Source organism: Sarcophilus harrisii, chromosome 3 (assembly GCF_902635505.1).
Source record: "Sarcophilus harrisii chromosome 3, mSarHar1.11, whole genome shotgun sequence".
NCBI lineage: Eukaryota > Metazoa > Chordata > Mammalia > Dasyuromorphia > Dasyuridae > Sarcophilus > Sarcophilus harrisii.
In genome coordinates this window covers 134,806,247-134,826,671 of record NC_045428.1, presented here as the reverse complement: position 1 = coordinate 134,826,671, position 20,425 = coordinate 134,806,247, and positions in this window count along the sequence as shown.

The window sequence follows — 20,425 nt, the reverse complement described above, 5'->3', positions numbered from 1 at the left end:
GTAGTTTTTCTCTTTTTATTTCCCCTTTTCCCTTTTTCTGACACTATCCCCTTTCTATTTCTACTTCCCTTTTTTATGTTTATCATCAGTAAAATCAAATTATAAAAGTGGTTTTTATGTACATCCCCATCAGAAATACAATTCTCAAGAGTTCCTTTAACTTTTTCTACTTAACTTGAGTCTTTTGGTTGGAGATCAAAGTTTTTGTTTAAATCTGTTTTTTTTTCCCTTAGAAACAAATAGAATTATTCTGTTTCATTAAATGTCCATCTTCTTCCATGGGAAAAAATGCTCAGCTTACCTGAATAGTTTATTTTTGACTGCATTCTAAGTTATTTTCCCTTTTGGAATATCAGATTCCAGGCCTTTTGAGCCTTTAATGTTGAGGCAGCCAGATCTTGAATGGCCCTTATTGTGGCACCTTGGTATTTGAGTTGTTTTTTCCTGGCTGCTTGTAATATTTTTTCTTTAGTCTGAATATTCTGAAATTTGGCCACAATATTCCTTGGAATTTTTATTTTAGTGTGTTTTTTAGATGGTGTATGATGACTTCTTTCAATGCCTATTTTATACATTTCTATTATTTCTGAGCAGTTCTCTTTGATGATTTCTGGTATAATAGTATCTAGGCTCTTTTTTTCATCCTAATTTTCGCGTAGTCTGATGATCCTCAGGTTCTCTCTCCTAGATCTATTTTCCAGGTCTGTTGTTTTTCCAAGTAAATATTTGGCATTTTTTTTTCAATTTTTCATTTTTTTGTTTTGCTTGACTGATTCTTGATGTCTCAATGAATCAGTCATTTCTATTTGTTCAGTTCTGATTTTTAATGAGTTATTTTCTTCAGTAGCTTTTTGTACTTTTTTTTGTATATATCCAATTGAATTTTTAAATGAGTTGTTTTGCTGTATGGAATTTTTTTCCATTTCACTATTTTTTTTCGTGAGTTATTTTCTTTTTCCAATTCACAAATTCTGTGTCCCTGCACTTGTTGGGAGTTTTTTTACCTTTTCCAATTCACATTTCAGGAAATTGTTGCTCTCTTGCATAGCTTCTCTTTTCTTTGCCCATTTTTCTTCTAGTTCTCTTTTAAGGTTTTTAGCAGTCTCTTCTAGAAGAGCCTTTTGTATTGGGGACCAACAATTGTCTGGAGACTGTCTGCTATTAGTCTCCTTGGGGTTGAAAAGCTGCTCTATTTCTGTATAGAAGCTATCAATTGTCCTTTTGATTTTTTTTTTTTTCTTTTTGCTTATGTTTAAAAGCCTGTAGGGTCTGCCTTCAGGGCCAGGAGGTTATCAGCTTCTTCTGCAGAGCAGTGATAGGTGTATGGATGGGTAGCTGTTTTGCCACCCAGCTACAAAGAGAGGGAGGTACTGGAGTGCTCTGTGAAAGAATTCCCCACCTGAAGTAACTCGGGCCTGCAGGGCCCAACTGGGAAAGTGCCCTTCAAAAAACCTTGCTGTGCCGGTTAAGGACTGCCCTGGGGCTAGACACTAAGCAGTGAAAGTTTCACTACCCCAAGCCAAATCCTGTGTTGGGGCTGTGGGTATTGGCGGCTCAGCAGTGAAGAGCCCTGCAGGGACCAGAAGTGTCCCTGCTTAGGAAAGCACAGTCTTGCTGGGGAAGTTCTATTGCTCCAGGCCAAGCCCCCCACTCTGCAGATTAAAGGCTGCCCTGGGCTGTTCCCCCCCTGCTGTGCAGATGTATAACTGCCCCCCACAAAAGCCCCATACTGCAGGATGTGGCTGCAGGACTGTGTTAAGGGTCTGCCGGAGTCACTTCTGGGTTTGAGTGGTTATAGCCAGATCTTGTTAGGTTCTGGCATTTTTTTAAAGAGTACTCTCTGTTTTAGGCTTTAATTTCTCTGTCATTTTACTGTTTTGTAATCAAAGCAGGGCAGTTAGCCTATAACAGTCTCTCTAACTTCTCTAGCCACAGAGATGACCCCCGCCCCTGGTCTCCTCAGAACTCTCCCTGACTGGGCTGGTCTGTTCCTGGCCCCTCAGGACAAACCTTTCCTGGTCATCTTACAGATTGTCTTCGGGTGGTAAGTTGTGTTCTTCTTATCTTCATGAATTTTAGCAGTCAATTGCTATTTTTAAGGCTGAATTTAATAGTTAGTTTTGAGGGTATGAGAGGAGCTTAGAAAGTTGCATGTGCCTTCTCTGCCATCTTGGCTCCGCCCCCTCCCAATCCAATTATTCTTATAATTTCTCTTCTTGATTTGTCCTCCAGATGTGTTGATTTTCTTATGATTCACATTCTGTTCAAGAGAACTTAAAAATCATCAACCAACTCAGTCATCTTCCCAGAATCATTCAGCTATTACATTTATTAAAAACATATCAGACTTTACTAGTGGGTAATATGTCTAATGCTTAACTCTTCACAATGTAATATAAAGTTATATAATATCTAATGAAACTACTACTTTTTAAAAAAGATGACTGAGAGAAATGCTATATATAACTACTCCTTCATCTGTAGAAATCTTTTGAGCACTAAAGAAGTATTTTAATGATATGGTGTCAATGAAATATTTATATTTAATTTAATTTATTTTTTTTATTTTCAAAACATAGCTAATTTTAACATTGATCCTTGCAAAAGCTTGTGTTACAAATTTCCCCTCTTTTTCTCCCACACGTTCCCCTAGATGGCAAGTAATCCAATATATCTTAAACATGTTAAAATATATGTATGTATGTGTATATATATATATATATATGTGTGTGTGTGTGTGTGTGCGTGTGTGTGTAATTTTAGTGCTACATAAGAAAAAATGGATCGAAAATAAAACAAAAAGATAAAGAAAACAAAGTCCAAGCAAATAAGAACAAAAAGAGTGAAAATTTTATTTTGTGATTCACACAGTTTTCACAGTCTTCTAGTTTTGTGTAGATGGCACTCTTCATCACAAGATCATTAGAACTGGCCTCAATCATCTTACTGTTGAAAAGAGCCAAGTCTATCAGAATTTATCATTGTATAATCTTGCTGTTACCATGTGCAATGATTTTCTGCTTCTGCTAATTCTGCTTAGCATCAGTTCATATAAGAATGTGTAGGCCTCTTGGAAATCATTCTGCTTATTGTTTCTTATAGAAAAATAATATTCCATTACATTATTATACATTAATGTATTCAGCCATTCTACAATTGATGGCATTTGTAATGTTCTGACTAGTTTTCTGGAGAGCCTTCAGATCAGCTTTGGTCTCAACAGAATAATCACCACTAGAATAGTCAGGAATAAAGTCCAAAGTCTTTATTGTCTCCTTCAGGCTCCAAGCCTTTGTCAGCAGTTTTAGTTAGCCAGCTAGTCAGCAGTCTGATCATCTGAATGTGATATCCTGCTTCCTAGAGCCCCTAGTTGGTGTGACAAAAACATACAATTGCTTTCTAGAGCCCCACACCAGAGTGGATTAAAATATGGTGTCTAGACTAGCTCTCTGGAGGATCTCAGGACGAGTCCAAGTCCTTGGTCTTAGTGGAGAAGTGATGAAGTCAGGAGAGTCACCAAAAGGCTGATCAAATCTTCTCTGTTTTTCTTAGTTTTCCTCCTGTTAATATGCTCTAATTACAATTAAATTAATGCATCATACTAGGAAACCATTATGTTTTGTAAGTTTAAATCAATCTTACTGAACTAGAGAACTATTAATCACCATAGTATACAGATAAGCATTACTATAGTCATTGACTGTTTTATCTTGTGAATATAACCTGTAGAAAGCCAGAACTCTGGAGAAATATACTTGAAACAAGATGTTAACTCAATGGAATTGATGAGATAATGGTTCTCTAGTTCACACATACACACCTTGATGAAAGAACCCTTGCTTCAAGTATACTTCTCCACAGTTCTGGTTCATTAGAGGCATCCACTCAGTTTCTAGGTTCTCATCATTACAAAAAGAGCTGCCATAAACATTTTTTGCATATGTGGACCCCTCTTACTTTTTTAAGATCTCATTGGGATATAAGCCCAGTAGAAACACTGCTGGATCAAAGGGTATACACATTTTGAATGACCTCTGGGAACAGTTTCAAATTGCTGTCTTGAATTGTTGGATCAGTTCACAAATCCATCAACAATGTATTAATGTCCCACTTTTCCCACATCTCCTCCAACATTAGTCATCATATTTTCCTGTATTCTTGGACAATCTGGGAGGTATATTGTGGTACTACAGAGCTGTCTTAATTTGAATTTCTCTGATGAATAGTAATTTTGAACACCTTTTTATATGATTAGAAATGGTTTCAATTTCTTCATCTGAAAATTTTCTGTCCACATCCTTTGACCATTTATCAAATAGAGAATGACTTATGTTACTATATATTTGAGATAATTCTCTATATATTTTAGAAATGAGGAATTTATCATAACACTTGAATGTAAAATAATTTCCCAGTTTATTGCTTCCCTTCTAATCTTCTTTGCACTGACTTTGTTTGTATAAAACCTTTTTTAACTTAATAGTATCAAAATTATCTATTTTGTATTCAATAATGTACTCCAGTTTTTCTTTGGCCACAAGTTTCATCCTTCTGCACAGATCTGAGAGGTAAACTATCCTTTGCTCTTCTAATTTGTTTATAATATCATTCTTTATGTCTAGATCATGAACACATGGCAATGATTTCTTAGTATCGAGTGTTAGATATGGGTTTATGCCTAGCTTTTGTCAAAATTTTGAATTTTCCCAGCAGTTTTTGTCAAATAGTGCGCTCCTATCTCACAAGCTGGAGTCTTTGTATTTGTCAAACACTAGATTACTATAATAATTGACTATTTTATCTTGGGAACATAACCTGTACTGAGCCAGAACACTAGAGAAGTATACTTGAAACAAGTTGTTAACTCAGTGGAATTGATGAGAAAATGTTTCTCTAGTTCACACATGCATAGTATGTTACAATGATGCAATTATAATAGAGTATATAATGGCTAAGAAGGACTTGAAGATGGGCATACTATCTTTGCCCAGCCTCAAGGTAGATCTTATGCCTCCTGCACTAAGATCAAGACTGAGCCAGAATAAAGAGTCGAGACTCTATTCTTGACCATTTTCATTGTGTCTATCCTGCTGAGACCAAGGCCTGTCTATAGCACTTCCAGAAAGTTAGCCTGAACATTACAGTAACTTACTTCACTGATCAACTACTCTATTTCTTAGCCAGTACAAATGATTTTCATGACTACTGCTTTACAATGCAGTTTTAGGTCACTTACTTTTGCCTTTTTTTTTTCATTAATTCCGTTGAAATTCTTGACCTTCTATTTTTCCAGATTATGTTCTCCAGATATGTAAAATAATTTCTTGGTAGTATTGTATGTCACTGAATGAATAGATTAATTTATGTTGTACTATCATATTTATTATATTTTCTTGGCCTACCCATGAGCACTTGATATTTTTCCAACTGATTAGATCTGACTTTATTTTTGCAGAAGTATTTTACAATTGTGTTCATATGATTCCTGACTTTACTTTGACAAATAGATCACTAAATATTTTCTATTATATATAATTATTTTAAATGGAATTGTTCTGTGTATCTCTTGCTGCTGGACATTGTTGATAATAAATAAAAATGATGATAATTTATGTGGATTTATTTTGTAGTGTGTAGCTTGGCTAAAGTTGTGAACTGTTTCTAGTAGCTTTTTAGTCGATTATTTAGGATTTTCTAAAAATACCATAATATCATCTGAAAAGAATAATAATTTGGTTTCTTCATTACCTACTCTAATTTTGAAAATCTATTTTTCTTCTCTTATTGTCAAAACTAACATTTCTTTCTTTCTTTCTTTCTTTTTTATAACTTTTTATTGACAGAACCCATGCCAGGGTAATTTTTTTTACAACATTATCCCTTGCACTACTTCTGTTCTGATTTTTCCCCTCCTTCCCTCCACCCCCTCCCCCAGATGGCAAGCAGTCCTATACATGTTAAATATGTTACAGTAGATCTTAGATACAATATATGTGTGCAGAACCGAACAGTTCTCAGGGAGAAATGGATTTAGAAGGTATACATAACCCGGGATGAAAAACAAAAATGCAAAGCAGCAAAACTAACATTTCTAATACAATATTTAAAAGTAACAATGATAGTGGGAATCCTGGTTTCACCCCTGATCTTATTAAGAATGATCCTAATTTGTGGGCATTACATATGATGCTTGCTTGTGATTTTAAATAGATGCTAGTGATCATTTTGAGGAAAAGTCCATTTATTCCTGTGCTCTCTAGTGTTTTTAATAGCAATTGTTCTTGGGTTTTGTCAAATGTTTTTTCTGCATCCATTGAGATAACCATTTGGTTTTTCTTGGTTTGTTTATTGATATAGTCAATTGTGCTAATAGTTTTCCTAATACTGGATTAGCCCGGCATTCCTGGAATAAATATTACTTGGTCAGGGTGGATCATCTTGGGAGTGACTTTCTGTAATCTCTTTGCTAATATTTTATTTAAAATTTTGCATCAATATTCATTAGGGAGATTTTTCTGTAGTTTCCTTTCTCTGTTTTGACCCTACCTGGTTTAAGTTTCAGCACCATATCTGTGTCATAAAAGATATTTGGTAGGACTTCTGCTTTCCCCATTTTTTCATGTATTTTCATAGTATTACAAGTAAGTGTTCCTTAAATGTTTGGTAGAATTCACATGTAAATCCATGTGGCCCTGGAGTTTTTTTTTAGGTAGTTGATTAATAGATTTTTCTATTTCTTTTTCTAAAATGGAACCATTTAAGGAAGTTAGTTTTTCTTCTGTTAAGCTGGGCAATGTATGTTTTTGTAAGTATTCCTCCATTTCCCTTAGATTATTGAACTTATTGACATATGGTTGGGCAAAATAACTTCTAATTATTGCTCCAATTTCCTCTTCATTGGTGGAGTTCACCCTTTTCATTTTTGATACTAACAATTTAATGTTCTTTCATTTATATAATCAAATTAATTAAAGTTTTATTTATTTTCTTGTTTTTTCCTAAAACCAACTTTTAGTTATGTTTAATAATTCAGTAGTTAGGTTTCTTACTTTCAGTTTTATTAATATCACTTTTTATTTTCAGAATTTCAAATTTGGCATTTAATTAGGATTTTTTAATTTGTTCTTTTTCTAGCTTTTTTAGTTGCAAGCCCAATTCACTGATCTCTTCTTTTTCTATTTCATGCAAGTAAGTATCTAGAGATATAAAATTTTCCCTTAATAACTGCTTTGGCACCATCCCACAAATTTTGGTAGGTTGTCTCATAATTGTCTTTCTCATGGATGAAATTATTGATTGAGAATATGACATTTTGTTTGATTCACTCATTATTTAACATTAGATTATTTAGTTGTCTATCAATTTTTGTCTGTTTTCCCCTGGCTTTTTATTGTGTCGTTTTTATTGCATCATGATCTAAAAAAAATGAATTTACTATTTCTGCCTTTCTGTATTTGATTTTGACAATTTTATACCCTAATAGATCCCCTAATACAAAAATAAGATTTTTTGTATAGATGCCAGGTACTGTAAAGAAAAATGAATATACTTTTCTGTCACCATTGAATTGTCTTCAAAAATATACCTAAATTTTCTAGAATTCTATTTACCTCCTTAACCTCTTTTTATTTATTTTGTGGTTCAATTTATCTAATTCTGAGAGAGCAAGTTTGAGATCCCCCACTAGTGTATTTTTGCTATCTAATCCTCCAGCTCTCTTAAAGTCTCTAAATATTTGGATGCTATACAACTTGGTACCTATATTTTCAGTACTGATATTTTTTCCTTATTTTTTTTTACTTCAGCTGAGGCTTAATATATTTTGTTCCAGCCTTTTGTCTTTACTCTGAATGTATCACTCAGCTTGATATGTGTTTCCTTTAAATAACAATTGTAGGATTCTGGATTTTAATCCAGTCTGTCTTCTTCTATTTTATGGGAGAGTTCATGCCATTCATATCCACTGTTAAAATTAATAACTTTGTATTTTTCTGCCATTTTGTTTTCCCCTAATTATATTTTCTCATTGCTTTTCTGCTTTTCCTCCTCCCAAGTATTTGGCTTTTGACCATCCCCAAACTCAAACTGCCCTCTGGTCAATGAAATAGGTGATTTTAATTTATTTATGATGAAAAAAACAGAGCTGAATAGAAAATTTCATTTTCAAATACATATCTGTATGATCTAAATATTTCTAGACATAGATACATAGCAAGATACAATATATATAAGATTTCTCTGTGTATCTTACTTTCTATATATTTATTATGTATGTATGCAATCACATACATATATGTGCATGCATATTTACGCACATACTCACACACACACCAACCAAAAGAGGACTCCAGTAATTGCCAGGTTATAAAGAGCAAATTGTTTCAGATTTAATGGCTGTTATACAATCAGCCTGAACAATTTTATACAAAATTAATACACTTTCAAAAAGCCTTTGACTAGATTCTGACACTCATATTTTAATAAGGTATTAAAATATATAAAATAAATGCAAGTATAATGAGAATTTCTCAGTAGTTGATGTCTGTGTGGAAGTATGCTATTTGAATATATCTTGAAAACAAAGTCAATTGTTATGTAAACAAATGTGCTTTTTCCCCCCCTTTTGTAAAAAGACAATTTTGGTTCCTTATGAATTTACCCAGCCTTATGTCCACTTTATTATATAAACTAAGTTTGGCTTTCAAGTGAAATAGGAAATCACAATAAAATAAATCATTGATTTTTGATGCCCACAGTTGATATTAAATTATATGACTCTGTTGAAAGAAACATTAAACAACTTCTTTGCTATCAAGGAACAATCTGTGTCTCTCATTGTTGGAAAATTTATCAAAAAATCAAAATCAAAGTCCAATGGCAGTAAGACTTTTGAAGCAAATGAAACTTCAGCAGTACTGTGTTAGTACAAAATTTCAAAATTTTAATATGGACTATAATATATTTACAGGTATTCTAAAATATTATATATGATAATAATAATAAAACATAGAATATGTCATCAAAAGGTGGCTATAAAAACTTACTATTCCCTCAACAAAAAGTCAGATTGATATATCTTTTTAATTTTTTTATTTTCATTTAGGTTTCAAATAGTAACTTTTTTCAAATAGTAACTTCTTTACTATTCAGTATTAAAGACTGGAAATACATGAGTTTTTTGTATTCTTTTAATTAAATTCAATCAATGATAATTCAACAAATATACATTGAACAAAGGTGAATTAATGTGAATAAGTGCAATGGCACGAAAAAATTTATAAAACCAATTCAAAAACAGGCTCTTAGAAATATAAAATAAAAAAAAGCTTGTCCTTAAGAAGCCTAAGCTAATTGAACTATGCATATTAGGCAAGTAAATTGTAGCATTAATAAAGCATCATTATAATTTGTGGAAATATATATAGAAGATCTGCACATGTTTAACATGTATTGAATTATTTGCTGTCCAAGGAAAAGGAAATGGAGAGGGAGGGAGAAAAATTTGGAACACAAGGTTTTGTAAAAGTGAATATTAAAAATTATCCTCAAATTACCACATGAAAAATTTCAATACCAAACATAAAAATGTAAATTGAACTTAAAAATTCAATGCATAAATCACAATAGAAACAGAACATTTTTATATACAAAACTGTTTCTTCAAGAAAACATCTATAGCATTTATCTATAAAGATTTAAGGATGTACTTTATAAATGTTGTCACCATAAATATTAATATTTTCTTAACTAAGCAAAATTTTTAAATATTAAAAATGGACATCTTATAAAAGAAAATAAAATAATGTAGGTAGATGAAAAGATTCATGTTCTCATCATCCTTTCCGATACAGAAGTTGTCCCAAGTTTACTTTTAGCAAAGCTGCAAAAGATTAGTTTACACTTTAGTGTTTTTTTCAACTATCAACAAAAAAGTTTTTTGTTAATTTGCCTATTCAATAAGCAATAGAACATTAACAAAATAAAAAGAAAAAAAAATGGCAGAGAATGCTTTTCTCTGGGAAATGTCTCTATATGAAAGATCAGGCCAAGATGATCAATTACCACCACATCATCTTAATGGACATTCTGACCCTGAAATAAAATGGATACCAGCATATATTAAAACATGTATTATTCATAAAAGAAAAACAGAAAAAAAATCCATGCCTTATTTGTAAAAGAAAAATAGAAAATAAAAATAAGAAATATGGTTTATTTTATAATCCTTTTTGTTCCCTCCCTCAAAAAAACAAAACAAAACAAAACACTCATATATACAGTAGTGCTGTGCATTGTTGCACAGTCTTAGCCATGGTTTGTATTCTTCAAATTTTTTATTTTTAGCTATTAAATATATCACACTGTAGTATTTTCTATTTATTTCCAGTTTGTGAAATTCAGACTTCTCCAGTATCAATCACTCCATCTTTCTCACCCCACATCATGCTCATATTCACATTGTTCACACTTCCTCCTTCTCTATATCCTGGCTACAACTATGTCCTTTTTGTGGTCAAAATTTGGTCACAGGAAATAAGAAAATACAGATTGCCCTATCATTTTGCTCTCAGAAAGTCTCCAAGGCATGCGGAAGTATCTTGGTATACTGTTTGGGAAAGAGTACTCTAACCATATGGAAATAACTTGCTGCACTCTCACTTTAACACTTCCTTGCCTGTTTTTAGGATGAGAAACTAAAGTGTAGGAGCTTGTGACTGAATAGTACACTAGTTGCAGGAAAGTTTAACATGGGTGGCTATGCAATTTTTTCTCTTTTCTATTTTCATCTCCTCTCAGTAGCTCAAAAGATTATGTTGCTGGCTATTTCAGAGATAAAAATTATATTCATATAACACCTTCTTCCAAAAAGCTAAGAGGATTTCCATATACATTAAAACTTTATGATAGCATATGCTAAAATTCAATATACAAATATACAAATTCAATATACAAACATTTTAACCAAGTGATTATTGTTCTTAATTTGAAAATTATATTTCAAAATAATTTAGATAATTTGAAAGAATTTTATAAATAATTTTCTACTGAGGAAAAACCATATGGAATAATTTAATGGAATCTTGATTAAAGTCTAGGGAGTTACAAAGCTATTGACAGAGAAAATTAATAGATTATCCCTTATGTTCATTTGAGAAAAAATTATGGATTATTTTCATCATGTATTAAATTAATTTTTCCTTAACAATCTAAATATCTAAGGAACAACAGAATGAACAGTATAATTAAAACATAGAACAAGTTAATAAGTTGAAACATAGGTTGAAATTAGAATGTAAAGATCTTTAATGGAAAACCTGGGAGTCCTTGTTTTATTTTAATAGCAAAATCAACCACTGAAACCTCCTTGAAGAAGGGAGTAACATGGCCTTACCTACATCGCAGTGATTTGGAAGATGGATTGAATGATATTGAATAAGCATAGGAACAATTTTGAGGATGGTTAACTAGTGGAATCCTCCACAAAAAAAACAGATAAATTAAGAGAAAAATTACTTACACATAAATTTTCTTCGAGTATAAAATTTGTTTTCTTAAGGAGATAAATGAGCTCTTATCAAGCCTATCAAAACATGTGCTAGTAAGTATTTGACAGCTGAAATGAAATAGAAATTAATGTGTATCTTACAAGGGCATATGGCTCTCTATTTGAACTTGAAATAGGAAAATGAAAAATTTTCATTTGAAGAGAAAGAAAATGAAGACCAATGTAGACCTATAGCAACATAGGTAGATAGCAGTGTTATCATTATAGGATTATTTCTATACAGTGAAGTATTTGAAGAATATGATGACAGATATGAAACTGCCATAGAATTAATAAATCCTAGTAATAAAAATTTCAAAAATGCAAAGATGAAATATGATTTTTTTAAAGTAGAATACCTGATACATTCTTCATATGCCCTAGTAATGATTTTATCTTACATAAAGAGAAGTAAAAAGGATAGACTTTAACTGTGGATTTAATTCTAATCATTGAGAAAAAGAAAGGAAGCATGACATAAAGAATAGAATGCCTGAGGCAGAATGAACAACATTTATAATATATTTCTGTCTTTGGTTCTTAATAGGCAGCTATATACCCAATTGGGCAAGTCACTTAAGATCCCTAAGTGTCATATTGCTCTTAAAGAGTATAAGTCAAAATAACTTGCAATCTGGTTCAGTGCAGGGATAACTTACCCCAGGAAATTTCACATTCATTATTTTCATGAGGGAATTGGAACACACATCTATCTTGACTGGCATGTGTGGATTTTCCTTTGAAAAACATTCTTAAGCAACTTCTCTTCTTCCTTTGAGTTTCTCACTATTCAGTTCTATTACCTGAACACTTCCTCTCCCCCACATCTTCCTGAATGGGTTTAATGACTGCCTGCACTCTCCATTCCATCTCCTGACCTTCAACAGGGGAATTTAACATTTGAATTATGCTAACTTCTAATCCTATCATTTTGCTCATTTGTTGACATTTCTTTTATTCCATGTTAACTACCTATAACTTACCATTCTCTTACACAAAAATTATTCACTTGCATATTTAAGAACTTTAAAATCAACTTAGCTGATTATAATATTTGATTCCCTCTTCCCTTATGCCTTATTGGCCCCAAAATTTGTTCTTTATCTCCTTTGTGAATGTTAATCTCTTTACTCTTCAGTTCTTTTCTCTGCCATCAACTGATTATCTTCCTCTCCCTCTGCTATCCCAGTTCCTTGGTGAATTACTTCAATTCTACAATATTGTTTATACTTTAATTCCTTGGACCCTTTTCCTACTTAAAATGTCTTGCCAAACTCCATCCTTGAATTACTTCCATTATCTATCATGTTTACTCTTATAAACATGACATTTGGATTTAGTTTGATAAAAAATCACTCTAAAGGTTATCTCTTTACTTCACTTTACTATGATCTTTCCTACTTTTAATTTTGCATCTCCACTCACAACTGTTATTCCAAATTTTTCATCTTTCTCTAAACCTCACATGTCACTTCCTTTTTTTTTTTTTTTTTCATTCTCACAGTTTAGAGCCTAACATTATTGTTCTGGGGTGGTGGAGAGGTGGGCAGTGAACTGATACTATTTAACAAGACTTTCTTCCCTTGTCTTCTTTACATCATTCAGAAAGTTCCTCAAACTATCTATTCCTTTCTCACATGAATAGATATCTTTACTCTTCTCAAAACACATGACTGAATATTTCTTTTCAATGAATTTTATTCTTTTAATTTTAAGAGAAGTTATCTTTATTGATTTTTAAAACAATAAACTATATCACATTCTAATCTGGCCTGTGAATGACACAAGTGCTTTCAATAAGATTTAGTCTAGAATATTTGATTTTAAAAGGTTTAGATCATAAGGCTTCTATTGTTCTTGTTGGGACAAAAAGACCTACCCAAAGTGACTACTCAGCGATCACTCATAGAAAGCAGAATTATTTATTAGAATCTCAAGAAGGGGACCCCATCCTGGTCTGTGAGCCAAATTCACAGCAGGAGAGAGCCACTCCCTTGAAAATGCTCACAATATTTATACATTTCTGACAAAGAACCTTCAAAATCCCACCCTCTATATGGTGTGCTTGGTCAAATAAGTCTATTCTCCTATTTAGTCAGTGAAATGCAGTAGATGTATAGTTTTCCCACAAGTGTCCTTCCTTGAACAATGTAATATAGCCCAGACCTTATCTAAAATGGCATGCTTCCTCACCATGGATCCTCTTTTGGACAGTGGAGCTTTCCCACCAGTGTCTTCTTTGAACAATAGAATATAGTCCAAGCCTTATCTAAAAATCACATGCTTCCTCACCTGAGGCCTGAAGGCTTTAGCTAACAGTCCCTGATCAATATGTGCTTGATCTGTAAGTTCTTCACATTTTCCCCACACATTCTCATTGTTGAAGTGGAAGAATGGCAAAGTGAAAATGAAGTGTTGGAAGATTAGATAAGTACATATGAGACTCTACTTTGTTGTGACTACAATGGTTATAGTGATTATATTATCTAGATGCATTTGGTTCCAGATGCCACATGTTAAGACAGAAATTGGCAAACTAGCATTTCTTCAAAAACATAATTAGAATAATCAGCTCTGTGGAGAATATGAGGGCTAAAAATTAGGGATACTTAAATTTTTAGCCTGCAGGTTAGAAATTTTGGTAGAAATTCAGTCCATTTTCAAGGAAAAGGTAGTACTATTATTTGAACAATATGTGATGGTAGATATTACAGATACAAGAATGAATGGAGACATTGTTAGACTTCTATAATCTTTTAAAGCAGCAAATCTCAAATTGTGATCCATGGACTTTAGGACATCCGTGAAACTGTTCAAGGGAGTTCAAGAGGTGTAAATAATTTTATATAATATTAAGATATTATTTTTTTTCATTTTCATTCTCCTCCAAATGTTCTTCACATGTTTGAAGGTTATATATCCTACGAATTAAAATTTAGTTGCAAACATGATATTTAAATATGCAACTGCAAAATTGCACTTTTATTTTTATAAATAAAAAAATCCTATAGATGTTTTCTCACCCTAATAGCAATTATCACCAGTTTGTCAGTGAAAATCTCTGTTTATGTCAATATTTGGCAACAAAAACAGGTACTGCTTTCATTAAATTTTTAAATAACTCTTGGAAATCCCATGATGAATCCCAGAACAATTGCATTAACATTTATACTGATGTTGCAAAAGCAAAGATGGGTAAAACTTCTGGCACTACAGCACAAATCAAGCAGTAGCATCAAATTACATTGTACTTTTCATTGTCACAAAGTTACAGTGAAAATATAAAAATTTAAAAATTGTCCATTTTATTTATTAAAGAATCTCATAGATGAAGCAACAAACAGTATTAATTCCATTAGTTCTTGACCATTGTGTACATAATTTCTTTAAAATATCTAGTATTCAGAAATTAAAAGTGCATGTAAAGCTTTTGTTTCATACTGAAACATGATAGTGGTTAAAAACTAAAGCACTTGTTAGAATTTTTAAATTAATTGTGGTGTTTGTTTTTTTCATAGAATACCACTTTAAATTAAGAAAAAAACTCCTTTTTAAAAAAAATAATCATTTTTCATAAATTGGTTATTTGTTATGAGATATTATTTTAGATAAATATATTTTATATATACTTACATATACTTAAAATGTTTTTACTTTTTATTACAACAAAAATCTATACATATCACCCCCATAAGCAAATTTTTGAGGGTTTTAGCAGTTGTTAAAGGGTTCATGAGCCCCCAAATTTTGCAAACCTCTGTTGTAAAAAGAGATAAAACTAATTATTACAATGTATAACAACAATGCCTTAGAAAGGTTTGAAAAGAGTGAAATGAGAAAGTCAAGAAGGATTGAATCAGATATAATGAAGCCTTAAAAAGACATTAGATCAAAAGAGGGCTTAAGAAAATTAGTGCATTACAATTAGGTCTCTTATTAAGGAAAGAATTACAATGGAAAGCAATGAGGGAAAATACCTCTAATATTTGCAAAGAATTGGAGATGTTAAAAGGTAATTTGAAATTAAGGAATGAAGAGTAGTGTTTGATTGTAACAGAATGAGCATGATAGCTATTTTAAATATTGAAAGATAATTATTTTTCATTATTTATTAAAATTGTACTATGTTTAATGCATGAATGAACCGAGCAAAACCTTCTTAAGTGTCAATATATGAAAGGCTAGGACAAGGGAATTCAAATACAAAAATGATATAGTTTGAGGCCAGAAAGACTTTATTTCCAGTTGTATCAGGGAGTGTGTATTTATATCATGTAAAGGGGAATGGGTAGCACTGAAAAATTTTAATGTATGAAAATTTAGGAATAATGTATGGTGATATAAGGCTTTGTATGATCAAAATCTTGTAGAGATGCATTGATTTTTACCATTGTTTCTTGCACAATATAGCAAGAGATAGCATCATGGTGTGTGTGTGGGTGTGTGTGTGTGTGTGTGTGTGTGTAACTGATGGCACTGATTGTTTCTCATTTACTAGAAGACAATTGAAAAGGCTATCATAGGTACCTTTAGAAATTTAAATAATACATATTTAAACGAATTAAATATGCTATATTCTTTTTAAAACTTAAAAATAATATATTTATATACATAGTAATCTAAACGTTATAAAATTTTTGCATCTAATTTCATGTGACCCTTATAGCAAGCACTCTTTTAAAAATGCATTGGGAATTTTTAAGGAAAGCAACAATTGCTTTAAAAGTAAAATTAGCCGAATGGAAAAGGAAATATAAAAATCCACTGAAGAAACCAGCTCTTTAAAGAGTACAATTAGTCAAAGGGAAAATTAAGTACAAAAGCTAATTGAGTAAGACATAAATTTTATGTCTTCTAAGATAATAATTCTATGAGATACCAAGAATCAATTAAGCAAACTAAAAAAGAAAGAAAACAGTAATCATAACTGAAATTGAATGGGATTAATTCTCATAAAATGGGAACAGCTATCAGAATGGACCAAAAAACCCAGAATGCTACATGTTGTTTATAAGAAACATACTTGAAGCAGAGGGATACAAATAGACTAAAGGTAATAAGCTATATAAGAATTTATTATGCTACAAAACAAAGAAAAGAGCTAACAATTTTTAACTCAGATAAAGTAAAATTTAAAATATACACAATTAACAGACATAAGAAAGGAAAATGCATTTTGCTAAAAGGTAGCATAGACAATAAAGCAATATATATACTAAACATATATACACCAAGTGGTATAGGATCTAGATTCTTAAAGGATAAATTAAGTGAATTACAAGAAGAAATATTGGGGATCTTAAAAACTCCACTTGCAGACCTCAAATCTCAGTAAACCCAACAGAAGAGAAAAAGAAACCGGGGAAGTAAATGAATAAATGAAATATTAAAAAGTTAGATATGATAGATTTTTGGATAAAATTGAATGGGAACAGAAAGGAATATTATTCGGTGTTGTATTTTTTCCTCCTCAGCAGCACATAGTATGTACAAAAAAAAAAAAAAAAAAAGAAAGAAAGAAAGAAAAGTAGAACACACAATAAGGCATTAAAAACCCAAATTCAAATGTAGAAAGACACAAATATTGAATGTTATCTTTTATTAATTATAATACAATACAATTACATATAATATAGACATGAAAAGACAGACTAAAAAACAATTGGGATTTTAAAAAATCTACTTTTAAAGAATAAGTGGATCAAAAGACAAATCACATAAACAATCAAAATTTGATTAAATAGGACCGTAACAATGATAAAACCTAATGTAATGAAAGTATTGTTTAAGGGGAAATTTATTTTTCTAAATGTTTACATCAACAAAATGGAAAAAAAAATTGTTCAATGAATTGGGCATTCTGGTAAAAATAAGAAAAAAAAAAAACTAGAAAAAGAACAAATTAAAAATCCCCAACTAAGCACCAAATTGGAAATTCTTAAAATCAAATATGAATTTAATAAAATTGAATGCATAAAAACTATTGAGCTAATAAATAATTTTAGTCACTTATTTTGTAGATTTTGTGGTGAAAAAAAAAGATGAATAAGCCATTCGTTAATTTGGTTTTTAAAAAAGAAAACTAATATACAGTATTAAAAATTTAAAAGACTGCACTCACCACTAATGAAGAAGAAATTATATCAATCATTAGTAAATATTTTGCCCAATTATGTTGTGATAAATCTCACCACATGAGAAAAATGTCTAATTTTTTTATAAAAAAGATAAATAACTCAGATTAGCAGATCAGAAAAAAAACAGGGCTTAAATAACTTTTTCTTTGAAAAGGATATTGAACAAGACATTAATGAACTTCCTCAGGGCTAGAGGGGCTCAGAAATTAATTCTACAAAACATTTAAAGAACAATTAATTTCAGTACTATATAAACTATGCATACCCATCAATTGGGAAAAGACTCAATAAATTGTGGTGTGTTCACTTATGGTAAAAAAATCCTATCCAGATCCAGAGAAGGAATTGAATGTGTCTGAACAGACTGGAACAATCCCCCCTTGCTCCTCCCTCCCTTGCCCTTTTCCTCTCTTTCTCAAACTTAATTTTATAAACCACTTTAAAAAAAAAAATAGGCAATGAAAAAATTCCACCAAATTATTTTTATGACCAGCAGAAATCATATGAGTATCTCAATAGTTGCTGGAAAAGATTTTGAAAAAATACAACACTCATTACTATTAAAAACAGTAGAGTGCATTAGAATAATGTGTTCCCTAAAATGATAAGTAGTTCCTATCTAAAACATCAGCAAGCATTTTCCATATTGGAGATAAGCTAGAATCCTTTCCATTAAGATCAGAGGTGAAAGAATGATGCCCATTATCACCAATTTTAACATAGTAATAAAATACTAATTATAGTAATAATATGAAGAAAATTTAAAGAATTAAAACAGCCAATGAGAAAACAGGAGTGTGGTGATCTTCTTTAAAATATAAGAATTCTCTCTGAGAGAAAGCAGGTTTCTCAGAGAGGTTTTCTGGAGGCAGCCTTAGTCTCAGTTGAAATAAATAATTACTCCAAAATTGCAGCCAGCTGATAAAAGATCTGAACTTTTATTGTGTCCTTCATTATAGCCCAGTTAGCCCAGAGGCCTATCTCTCCGCTTGGTTCTAAGAGGTCCTCCCAAATGTCTCCAAATCCAAAGGTTTGTCCTTCTAACTCCAGCCAGCACCAAGGTAGAAGATACGATGAATCTCTCTTGCCTCGAAGATAGGGCTTGTAGGCTTTCTTGCAGAGTGCTCCTCTCCAACTCCTGGGAATGCTCCCAAGAAAACTCTCTCAAGAAAACTCCCCCAAGCTCTAAGAGCTTCCTGTATATATGTGATCTCCCAAAGAGTAACTCCACCTTCTGGAGAGAGAGGGATTCTGGGTTATCACCTAGAGTGCTCTCTGGCCTAAGGGAGGTGTGAATTCGGATATCTCTTTCTAAACCCTGAACTCTCCCAAAAATGTGAACTCCACTAAGTACTTAGATACTTATGAACTCTCTAAATGTGTGAACACAAGCATCGTTTCTATCAGTTGTACTGTACCTTGTTTCAAGTTCTGGCCCAAAATATCTCCTTCTAAGATCAAATCAATCATATTGAGCCATGCCAAATTAGATAATTATTGTCTCTATCAACTCTAATGGCTTACCACTTTGTAAAGTTTCCAACATAGGAGTATAAATTTTCACAGATGACATGACATTATACTTAGAGAAAGCTAGAAAATTGACTAAAAAAACTACTTGAACTAATTGACAGTTTTAGTAAAATTACAGGGTATAAAGTAAACCCCACATAAATTATCAGCATTTCTTTATATCACTGAACAACAACGCTTAGCAGCAAAAAAACAGAAAGAGGTATTGCATTTTAAATAACTGTAAACAATAAAAAATATTTGGAAATATACCTGCCAAGACAAGCAAACAATTGCTGCACAAATAAAATCAGATGTAAATAACTAGTTAAATATCAATTGCTCATGGGAAGGCTGTCAATATAATAAGAATTATAATTCTCTCTATAATAATTTATGTATTCAGTGCCATTTCCATCAAACTACCAAAAATTATTTGATAGAGTTAGATGAAATAACAACAAAATTCATCTGGTAGAACAAAAAAATAAAGAATGTTAAAGGAATTAATGAAAAAAAATTATCAACGAAGATGGATTCACAGTACCAGATCTTAAACTACATTATGAAGTAACAATCATCAAAACTATCTCATATTATTTAAGAAATAAAGTAGTTTTGAACATAACTGGGGAAAATATTAAATAAATAAATTAAATTTTAAAAAAATAGAGTAGTGGATCAGTGGAATAAATACACAAGCCAATAGTCAATGGCCATAGTAAGCTATTACTATAGTAACCTGAATAACTCCAGCTATGAGGATAAGAAGTCACTATTTGACAAAAGTTGTTGGGAAAATTGTAAAACAATAAGATACCATATACCAAAATAAGATCAAAATGTATGCATGTTTTAACACAAAAAAAACAAGCAAATTAGAAGAGCATGGAATCTCTTTATGCGGAGGGGAAAAATTCATGAGCAAACAATACATAACTCTTATTCATTAATCTACACACCTTGTCTCACTGCCATAAATCTATATATCCTTCTATACCTCACCTTATCCTATTTCCTTTCCCCTTATTTCTTTATAGATTTTGAAGGGAATTATATATTTAGTATTCTCTATTTAACCCATTCCAGATGTGAGTATGTTTTCAGAACTGCAACCCACCCTCCTTATGCCTCTGTATTAGTTTTTCCTCTGTATTCCATTTGTATGACATAATTACTATTTTTACCTTTTCATATTGTTTTCTAGGGTTAGAGTTATTGTTTTCTAGAT